This window comes from Coptis chinensis, chromosome 8 (assembly GCF_015680905.1).
Source record: "Coptis chinensis isolate HL-2020 chromosome 8, ASM1568090v1, whole genome shotgun sequence".
In the NCBI taxonomy this organism is placed as follows: Eukaryota; Viridiplantae; Streptophyta; class Magnoliopsida; order Ranunculales; family Ranunculaceae; genus Coptis; species Coptis chinensis.
Window position 1 is genome coordinate 91499540 of NC_141463.1, and position 11721 is coordinate 91511260.

The window sequence follows — 11721 nt, forward strand, 5'->3', positions numbered from 1 at the left end:
GACCAAGTCTTCATCTTTCGAGTTTAAGGTTGGTTTTTTGGTGCATTTAGTCCATTTGGCCCACATTCAAGTACTATTTTCTTACTTTAATTATTTGTCGACGGAGTTTACTTGAATTGAATGAGGCCTTTTAATTCTGTTCCAGAATCATTGTGCAGATGAATCCAATAGAGAATACCAAACATGCTTGCTTCATAATTTTGTACATTTATGTGGCTGTCTGAAGGGTGTCAATGTATCATGACTTCATGAACTCTTCCATAAGAAATTTTAAATTTTAAATTGCATCAGATAACATGTCAAGTATTTCATATTCTCACGTTAGATCTATAACTGAGAATATTGAGTCTTTTGATTCTAAGGCTATCATTCGAAACCGATAGCTAGAACCTGCCAAACAGAACTCTCAGCTTTGTGTCAGTTGCTAACAACAGCTCTCGTTGGGGACACAACACTGAATATATTTGCCGTCCATAATTAAAACTATCAAATCAATGAGTGGTCAATGAAAATGAAACAGCAGTTTCCACAAGTTCAATAGAAAGAGAGGCAAACCCTCAAACTACCTTGTAGAAGAATGTAAAAAAGACAAGTATAACGTGAAATCTGCTATCTGTAGTTTCTGTACAAGTGCACACGTTTGAAAGAATATCTCTGAGATAGTTCCATACTTTCATAAATGTGTCTCGGTGGCTCCCATGAGTCCATGACAACAATTTACACGAGTCTTGAACGAAAGTATTCCTTGAAACTTACCAAATTGATGATGATGCATAATTTCCTGTGTGATGGTGTGTAAAAGTAATTTAGCGTGTCAAAGATATTCCTACGAAATCATACATGGTCAATGTGGTCACATGACCAAAAGTACACATGAAGGAAAAATCAAACAAGATTTGCATGGATAACTGTAATGTGGACCACTGAAAGGTGGTGAATCTTTTAAAAGCTGGGCACACAACAAGCTTTATAAGCTTTTAACAACTATCCCTAACCACACCACGACCTCCCCTATCCCTAACCATGCCCATATTCCTAATCATCGTTATCAGTTTCTTTTTCCCTCTATGCTAAAAGTTGGGGAAATTAGCTAGACATGATAGATTTGTGCCTTCATAAAAAGAAAAAAAGTAAATAAAAACTCATAAGTAAAATTTATTCAATCGTGGATGTCTCTTTTAGTTGATTTGGGGGAAAGATGTTTGCATGAATTGTCTTCTCAAATCTAAAGGACCCGTCAAGTGGGGGACAAGTTGAATACAATGTGCTGGATCCAATTTAAATATACCTAACTAATTGGGGTTAAAAAAGTGTAGTCGAAATGCTTATTATCAAAAAAGAAAAAACAGAGGTGTACTCAGATGTTGATGAATTTTATTTTTAATCACTCCTCGAATATTCATGTGGCCATTCTTATAAATTTTGTGTTACTTGTAAGAACTTGGCAAAGCCGAACACTTCTATGCTCAAATTGTTCGATCACCCTCCTAAATTTCCGTTTGCACAAATTAACTGTTAAATTCCATTTTCAAGTATGGTAGGGGTTATAAGGAAATATCTTTATTTTAATATATAAATAAATTCAAAATCGTTAGGTTATTTATAAGTTTTGAATTAGACTAATTTTTTTTTAGATATGAATTTCTAATTATTCAAAATATTGTCACAAATAATAAAAAAAAAAAATTTGTCAAATATAATATTTAAAATAGTGAAAATAAACCGTTTATAATTAGTCAAATTTTATAAATTGTTAACTACATTTGACAAATTGACCATTTTATGTGTTTTCATTTTACTAAAATTAGTACATTGTGTTAACCGTGACATATGGTTATTAAAATAGGTACAACACTACAACCTCATAAAGTAATAACTGGTAAGCCTGTCTTTTATAGTAAAGTTTCCTACCAAAAACCATAACTAGTACAGGAGCCACAATAGGGTACAAACAGAAAAGGCAGAAAGAATGAGATGACTGAGCCTTAATGCACACAGTGGATATAAGAGATACCATTGCCAGTTTCTGAGTTCACAAATATAGGGTTTTAAATCTCAGCTGACACGTGAGAATCAGTGTCCAAACTGCAGCCTTTATCAATGACTCCGCAGTATCCGTAGTTAAGGTACTTATACTAACTTGACACTTGTAATGATCATATGTACATGATGTGATGGGACCACTTTTCATCATAAAAACTTAACCGATTTTAAAGCTGTTGGATTTTGGTCAAAAGTCAGCTTTGTTTTGTGTACTAAAAACATCATATCTGGTGTGACTAAACAGTTGATACTTTTCTCCTCTTCTGTCACATCGAATACATTGCAAACAAACAAATCACGTCGTTTGTAGACCTATCTATCCGTATTAAATACGACCTCACATACTTCGTAGTGCGGTTTATAGTGTTTTTGGTCACAGACCAATTGTGGGATACCTTGTGATGGGTACCATCAATTTAAATATTTTGGATATGACAGATTGATTAAATTCTGTCTGTGTTTTTTTCCCTGACGAAACCAAAGAATTTAAACCATCCAGAGTCCAACAGGGAGAATTAAGGCTGAGTCCAATATTTTGGTGTGTCAAAACACCAACTCACAATAGTAATGTATAGAGTTAGTGGGATAGTGTTTATGGGCCTAATGGTTTTTGGCGTGCAACAAAACAGTAACCCATCCTAGCTGCTATTAGCAATGGCGGATGTATATGCTGGCCGCCACTTACAAAGATGTATGAAATTTTAGCATTAAATCTTGTTTCTCTTTTGCATTTCGATCTCCCAACTCTTTCTTTATCAACGGAAATCAACCAAAAAAACATTAAAATAAAAATAATAAAATTAAATTAAATACACAAAACTCTCACTCTTCAAATCTCCCATATTTTTTATTTCTTTTCTTGCCCAATTCTTCAATCTCTTGCAGATACAACACTCACTTCCACAGGTATGATTTTTCTTCTCTTTCAATATGTTTGTTTTTAAGTTTTAATTTCATCGATTATATACGAGTATTCACCAAATTTTTGAAATTGTGAGTGTTCTTTTGTGTTTCGTTTTTAATGGTGAGGGAACCGAATGTATAATCGGAAAAAGTTGTTTTCTTATTTTCAATAAAAGTTTTATTTCAATAATTAAGTTGTTACAAATCGAAATGAATTTAATCTTAAAATATAAATTATAACAAATTGAGCGTAAAATAAAATTATAGAAATACAAATAAAATAGAACTAATGCACCAAAATATAAATGGGTAGAATAGAAAAGTAATTGCACAAAGTAATTTCTTAAAATAACTTGAATAACTTTAGTAGGGTCAAATTAAGTTCTAGTCGCTACTGCGAGTGGCGGGTGGAAACATGAACCAAAATTCTAGTCGCCACACAAGAGGTGTGTAACTTAGATTTCTCTGGTCGCCACTCGTACTGGCGTGTGGAGCATATACTATATCGTTAAAACTGACAATATAGATAGGTAAACTTATACCAATAGCATTGGTGGGTTAGCATTTTGATGAACCATTGGATCACAATTTCCGTCATATTTAGTGTTTTGTCGCACTATTGGATCACAATTTCCGACATATTTAGTGTTTTGTCGCACCATTGGACTTAGGCTAATAGCAACATAATGTAGGACTCATTTACCTAGTTCACCAGCCTCCTTGTTGTGAACTCTTCTAAACCAAAATAACAAAATATTACATAAAGAGCTTGCATAGTATTGATTGAACAAGACGTTAATTATAGGAATAAAATCATCTGGCTCCCAACTTGAACCATCTCCATTACTTTTGAGATTATGCATCTGCTCCTTGCAATCATCTAAAATCAATACCTTGTCTAGCTTTAGTCTACTCAACAAGATAGCAGTTAATTCTGCCCCATGACCTAAAATCAATACCTTGACAAAATACTCAGTTTATGGCTTTCCGCTTCTCCATCTCAACAAAAAATGTCTACTTACGAAGGACATGTAGATGCATCTAAGTTGTTAAAATCGGTTTTCAAAACTAATCGACCGAGGAGCGATATGTGATTAATCGGTTATATCGGATGTATATATTTGATATTTTCAAAATATATAATAGTATAATCATACCAAATATTTATAAATAGTGATCCGAGATACAACAAAAAATATCAAATTCTCATAATCACATCTAACTAACTCAATTTTATTTAGAGTACTACAAATATGTCAAACACAAAAATTAAGTTAAATATTTAAAGGAATAAGAAGAGATAGAAGCGATAATATATATTAGAGAGATAATACAATAATTTGTATATTTAACTTTCGTTAATGAGATGAAAATAAATAAACTCTTAGCTTTGTGTATTGATTAGGTTATATTATTAATATGGTTTAAGAATCATATTCATTAATTTTACATATTTTTTTGGGTTGGGAACCGATATTTTCAATAATATTTTTTTCTCGGTTTAGCAAGAAATCGCTCATCTCGGCCAATTAATCGGTCAATTATTTGATTAAATTAGTTCGGTGAGAAAAGTTTAAAAAATCGGCAAAAACTAATCGGTTTACAAGCGATACGCGATTAATTGAGCAAGATGAGTAGGGTGGAATTTGAGCTAAACGAGTCAAGTTTTACTATATGCTCAAGCCTGACTCATTTATTACACAAGTCTTAAATTGAGCTTGAGCTCGGCTCATATAGTTAAACGAGTAAGCTCGAGCCGAGCTTAAATGAGCTGAGCCTGAGTAGCGCGGTTATTTTACACTACAAAACATAGTCACAAATTCGGAATTCAATATCAATTCGGTAAGGATGAAATTGTTAATTCATACAAATTCATTAAAAAAATCTAAAAACCCCATAAATAATTAAAACATAAAATAGTATGCAGTGCGTGATTCTGCATTATATCAGGGTTACTTCGAGCATATATCAAATTCAAAATTTGCAAATGTATATGTAAAGCCTTGTTATATCTTACGATATCCTACAAATAATTGCAATTTAGAAAATAAAATATCAAAATAAAATAATAGAAAGTTGTCCATCATAAAAAAAAAAAAAAAAAAAAAAACTCACTAAAAATCGGTAAACATTGAGAATTATGAGACTTTTACCGTTTTGATTGTTTATTTATTTTGAAATTCAGTAAACTGTTAACTTGGAGACTTTTTACGTTTTTTTAAAAAATCATAGATTTTTGTGAGTATGCTACAAAGAGCCCATTTGAGCTCAACAAGCCGAACTTCATAAACTCATTTGTTATACGAGTTTTAATTTGAGCTTAAACTTGGCTCAATTAAACGAGTGAGTTCAAACTGAACTTCAATGAGCCGAACCCAAACCACTCGGCTCAAATTCCACCTTTAGAGATAACCGATATGATATTGATAGCATAAAAATGCGTACACTTGATTGTGCATTAAAATTTTCAATGCGGAATCAATGTGGCATTTAAACACACATCTAACGTTATACATTGGAATGTCCCTTGCATATCAAGGAGGTAAATATCATTAATTAATTAATTTAGAGAGATAATATTATTTGTATAACTAATCGAGGTCTTATCATAAGTAAAATAAATAGGAAGGAGGTTATACTAAATTTCAATAAAAAGAATATTATATTTACAGTCTACTGTTAAAAATCGTTGCTCCAAAAGGTCTGACTATCTCAGATAGTGTAGTTGCGTAGAGAAGATATAGAAAAATCAGTTTCTCTAGAAAAATCAGTTTACTTGTAAAAGGCTCACATAATGCATTTTATTTGACTGTTTCTTTAGAAGAGGCAACCCCACACCACCAAACGGTTTCCAAAGTCCAAACATGATCTTTTGACACCCCATAAATTAGGGATTACGTCTAATTTAAAACAATTGAGACTAGGGCTTCTCACCGTTTCCCTGAATTGAGAATTGAGAATTGAGTCTAATTTAAAACAATTGAAAGTTTGAGACTAGGGCTTCTCACCGTTTCCCTGAGTTGAGAATTGAGACAATGGCTTCTTAGCGTTTCCCTCAATTTCTAGAGTGGAGTAGTGGACACAAACAAAGAAAAATTATTATATCAAACTTTCCAAATTCGGAATCTATTGCCAGATTATCTTTAAAAAAGAATATCTACAACTGCTTACACTTACATATATTTAATTCGTTGACACGCTTTCCAAGGTTCCTAAAAGGAAGATATCATTGTTTTGAAAATTTGATTCATCCATGTATAGTATTAGTTCAATCTTTTTAATCTGGACATGCACTATCAAAATCTTGATTGTGAGTGGTGGAGAAGCCTAAGTTTAAGACGTATGCAACAGTAATAGATACTATTGCCAAAAGAACAACTGAACAAGAGATGATAAGGTATGTTATAGGATAATTGTTTGTCCAGATAAACACGAGACTGTTTAATTAATTGGAAGGAATGGAGAATTCCACATTGCTTCATTCTGCAGTGTAATGTGGATGAAGGCCAATGCCCAATAGGTCAATAGGTCATCATCCTTCACTACTTCAAAGGTAGACTGGATTATATCCCTATACTAATTCAGTAGTAGGGCCAGAGATTTCTTCGATTTAAAGTAGGAGAGTAATCATGAATCATCTATATGTTTACTAGTTTTGTCAAAAAGATGCCAAAAAACAAGCTGTCCTTTAGGGTTTCTTTATTATTTGATTGCCTAAATGCAGCAAATCTATCCAAAAATAATACAAATCATATGTTTAATATATATTTAGTTGCCTCAATTGTGCTAACAGCCCACAAACTGATTTGCGACAAATTTCAATCATATATCTCTTTTCAGCTTAAGCTCGGATACATATAAGCTACGGAGCTACCACTGCATCATCAGTGTGAACTCCATCCTTCAATATGACACTGCTAATTCTTTTTTACCAAGTATAAAAAATTCGATTTGTGTTCATTTTCCCTTTCTAATGTTTGTCACAGAAGAGGTTAACACTCGATATAGTCTGCTGCATTCATGCACGTGGCCGAGAAACACATAGTTGGTTGCAACTTGACTTACACTTCTTAGTGTATGTTAAAACTTAAAAGTACAAATCCCACAACCTTCTACTATCAGATAAAAGTAAGCCTTTACTCATTTGATCAGATTGTTCGCCTTCAAGATCCAAAGATGATCCATGAAAGTCACATACCTATATGACCTATATTGCATGCCTAAGCTTAGGGAACATAAAGATCTACTATAGGCTAGTTGTCAATCTCAGAGTCTAATCACATTGTGGCCTATCAGCTCAAAAACAAATGTCAAAATAGGCCAACCTATATAATTCTATAATGAGAAAATGGAATAGAAACATACATTCATATGGTGGAGTTTGCATATAATGATTTACAAATAAATGGGATGGTCTTGAGCTGACTCGATTGCACCATTATAAATGGAAAGTAATTGTGCCAATTTGACTCTCTCCACTCCACGAAAGCTAAAATGATGCTCTCCATATCCCACATATGGAAATCCAATCCTTCCCACACTGTCTTAATTTAGTCTACCAAACCATACACATCTTATCAAGCTAATTTGTTCGATTTCAACATTAATTTCACAATGAAATTATTTCCGGCAAGGAGATCTTGTGACCATAAGAAGCACCCTGCCTACTCTAAAATGCATTATTTGGCAATGTGAAAATTATCCATTTCCCACATGGAAATCCCATGTTTTCTGTATTTGTGTAATAGATCTTACAGATTTTATATCAAGTTTCCATAGAACCTTATATTGATTTCTACAAACTTCAAAATGAAGTGCTTTACGCCTAGGTAGGTTGATCTTCTTAACATATAGATTACCAAAGATTAACTCCTTGTGGGGTTATAACAAAAAGGGGACTGGCTAAATGGCTTTTGTATACCTCACTAGGGAGAGCTTTCCCGGTGTCGCCTGCTATATATATATCCCTATAATAAACGTAGGGATCTTATAATTTCAGTATGTGAGCCTTTGAAATTTCAATTTGTTTACCTCAAGAAATTTCAGTTTTTTCACCCCAACCAAATTTTGAACTTTCTAAGTACTGCACAGCAGAATTGGCCCATCGTATCGTGGAGTGAGAACCATCATAGTCCTCTTTCTCTATTCTTTCTCTAGTCGAAGCTCTTGGGGCAAATCACCACTGCAAATATGTGACAGCCTTTCAGAATACTTATGATTAAAGAAGTACGGCTACCGTTGGATTGACAATTTTGACAATGGTTCTCTGATTTTTCAAGCATCAAGAAAAGCAGGAGAAAAGAAAAGGTTGAGGCGACTTGTCACAACTCACAACAACAAAGACCCAGGTGACATCACTTCACTTCTATATATGTGACTCCTTTTGGGTTTTAAGATCGAAACTAACAGCCACTGAACATGCCTACAAAAGGCCTACTCGTATAAAGAATAAGATGTGTACAGAAGGAATATAAATTCTCTTCATTGACAATATTATAGGTCATTTGAGTTGTATTCCTATTATATGGTTGTTTATTTTTTATTATTTTGAGTTTTTATATCGGACAAACATTTGGTCATTTGAGTTTTTCGATTATTTAATTGATGATTGGTTAACTGGGCATGGAGCATGGGACTAGAAATGAGGTGTCTTGTATCTCTGATATTGGTTTTACACTTTATCAGTTTAGATTTTCATTTTTACAATGCAAATTTGTGGAAATCATTATCTATCGGATTCATTTGTATCCCCTACCTGGTCTTAAAATTGGTACTCTAGATACCCCTTGATTTTGATTTTGATTTTCGATAATCTAGATACCCCTTGAAGTTTTACATCATTTACTTATACACAATTCACCTGGTGTAATATTTGTACATAGGTAAGTTCAATCTCAATGTTAAACCCCATGATCCACCATGATGATACGATTATTAGAGTTAAATCTTTTGTCTTTCTGAAACTATTAATTTTTGATATACGTACATTTTTTTTTTATTGACAATGAAGTTACGATTCGTGTTTTGATATAATACTTTTCGTGTTTTGATATAATATTTTTTCCAGAGAGTAAATCTAACTTGTAAGGCTAGCTGCAAAGCAGTATCGGCGTGAGTGAAGCGAATGCATCCAGCATCGGAACAACTCACGAGTTGTACGGTTTATGAGTTTTGTCAAAAGATTAGCAAGAGAGATTAAAGAGAAAATGTGTAAAATCTTAAATTTTTGAATAGAACAAGAATGGAATAAGGAGAAAAGGTGTCGCAATATTGTCAAAAGATTAGCAAGAGAGATTGAAGAGAAAATTTATAAAATCTTAAATTTTTGAATAGAACAAGAATAGAATAAGGAGAAAAGGTGTCGCACCCATAGTTAGTAATGCGGCAAAAATTCGATACGGAAAGTATTCGAATAAAATTCGAGTTTCGATAAAAATTCGTTTTTTCAATTATTCGGATTAAAAAAAACATCAATGGCAAAAGTTCAGTTTGTAAGTAATTTGAATATAATACGAAGCTAAAAATTAAAAAAAAAATACGAGAAAATTTGATAGCAGACTTATAGTGAAAATGCGAATAATTCGATGAATTGTTAACTATGGAATCAATGCGGGAGTTAATTATTCGAGAATTAATGATTTTTGCTGAATTAATGAATAATTTCATATCATTGAAAAATATGATATTTTTAAGCGTTTTCTGAATTAAACAATAAATTCGCAAATTATTCGCCGAATTGCTAACTATGGTACCACCTTGAATTTTGACAAAGTAGAATAACACCATTAATTCCCAACTCCTCGATATACGACGTGTGAAAACACATACACCTCCCATAAAAACACTTACCGTGGTTTTATTCAAAATAATTTGAAACCAATCATAAAAATTTTACATTGATTAAACCGAACATTTTTTCATTTAAAAAATGCACAAATACAATAAATTACAAATTTTCTTGAATAACTCTTCAAATTAGAATAACATAAAAACAATAAAAATTGAAAAGTCAAAAACAAATTTTGTCATCTAGATTTTTTTGAAATTGAGGGTGTGACACGTGGAGGAGAGGGAGAAAAATTGTAAGAGGAGGATGAGAAGGGATATAAATCTTGAAGGGAAAAAGATAATATAACTTGTATTTTTTAGACGTATTCAAACCATATGCTCAACTACTCAACCATACAAAAGAAAGACAAGGAACATTTTGGCTTTTTAATCTTATCAAAACATATTGCAATTTACTAAAGGTACTAAAATAGGTGAACAATAACCATAAACGCTAAAAATTGTGGGCCATTGGTATGTGTTGTTATCCCTTGAGAAGCACACTCCAGTTACTTTGTGTAAAACTAGCGAAGACTAAAGATTCAATACTGAGGTTCCAAGCAAATTTCTCATTAATGTGTGCCAAACTGTGCCAAGGACAAAGTTTGGTGATTGGAAATTTGGAATGAAAAATAATGGCAGAGAGAAATGGAAAGATTGGGAGAAGGAGTGACTAGTCAAATGTCAGGTCAGTAGACTTCAAATCATAAGACAGTCAGTGATGTGTCAATCAAAAATTGGATTTGTTAGGGTAAGGGGGCAAAACAACAGCTTCCCCTCTTTCTCTCTCTCTCTTCACACGTGCAAAACAGCTACGCTATTAGCAACAGTGAGTCTTTTGCAACACAACAAAATTTTTACTCCCCCCACTGGGCACCAGTCCCCATAATTACACACCCCATGACCCGGCCGACATAACCCCCAAAGCTCTCCAAGAACTGCCTCTCTTTTAATTTTTTTTTTACTCATTATGTGTATGCCCCATTCTTTGTAGCGGTAAATGGCAATCCAAAGGTGCTAGTCTGCTTGATAAGGACATCACTGAATACATTTACTAAAATGAATATTTGGAGTGCTAATGTCACTTTCTTACACTCTTGAAATTGAGTTTGCACCTAAAACCACTTCTTCGCTTACAAGGGTTAGAGTATGTGTTTATCTGTGTCTGACACTCTGAACCTCGTGAACTGGGCTAGCCCTTGGATTTAAATGTGTTTCATAGTGTCGGATTATTATTAATATTATTTTACTTATATGAATTCAATCTTTGCATATTTTGTGTTTGCCACAAGTTCCATTTTCAGCACAAAAAAAATATGAGACTTTGAAAAAAATTATTGGATTTGACAATATCTTGACTGGATGTGGATCATATACGATTTAGTTCTTAATTCTTATTTAAGTATATCCGACTTTTCAATAGGTTGTTTTATTGATCCAACACCACTGTAGTGCTTTTACCTAAACACATCTATTTCTTAAAAAATTGCATTGAAAGCCACACATCAAAGTGATTGTAGTTCCATGATTCTATATCTCTATCATGTTTGCGTCTTAGAGATGCATTTCTTTAATTTCCCTTTCAATTGGCGTGTTAAATTCATATTTGTAAAGCCCCATACCAAAACACAGTCTTGGCACCAAATTATATGTTTGTAAACCTTTCTAAAAGTATCAAATACCCTTCATTTGTTTAGGGAACATATAGGGTCACTACCTACAATAACAAACCAATAATTAGAACAAACCAATAATTAGGAAGATATTTTTCATGTACTATAATAATAAAATTATTTTTTAACCAAACTTAAAAAATTAGGACTCAATTGCTATCAAGATTCTCGGTTACAATTCTCAACAAATATTAGCTAATTCTCTTGACCCCCCTATCATTTGTTCTTATATAATTGATATATATATTTCCCAATTATTCATGTACAAAAGATT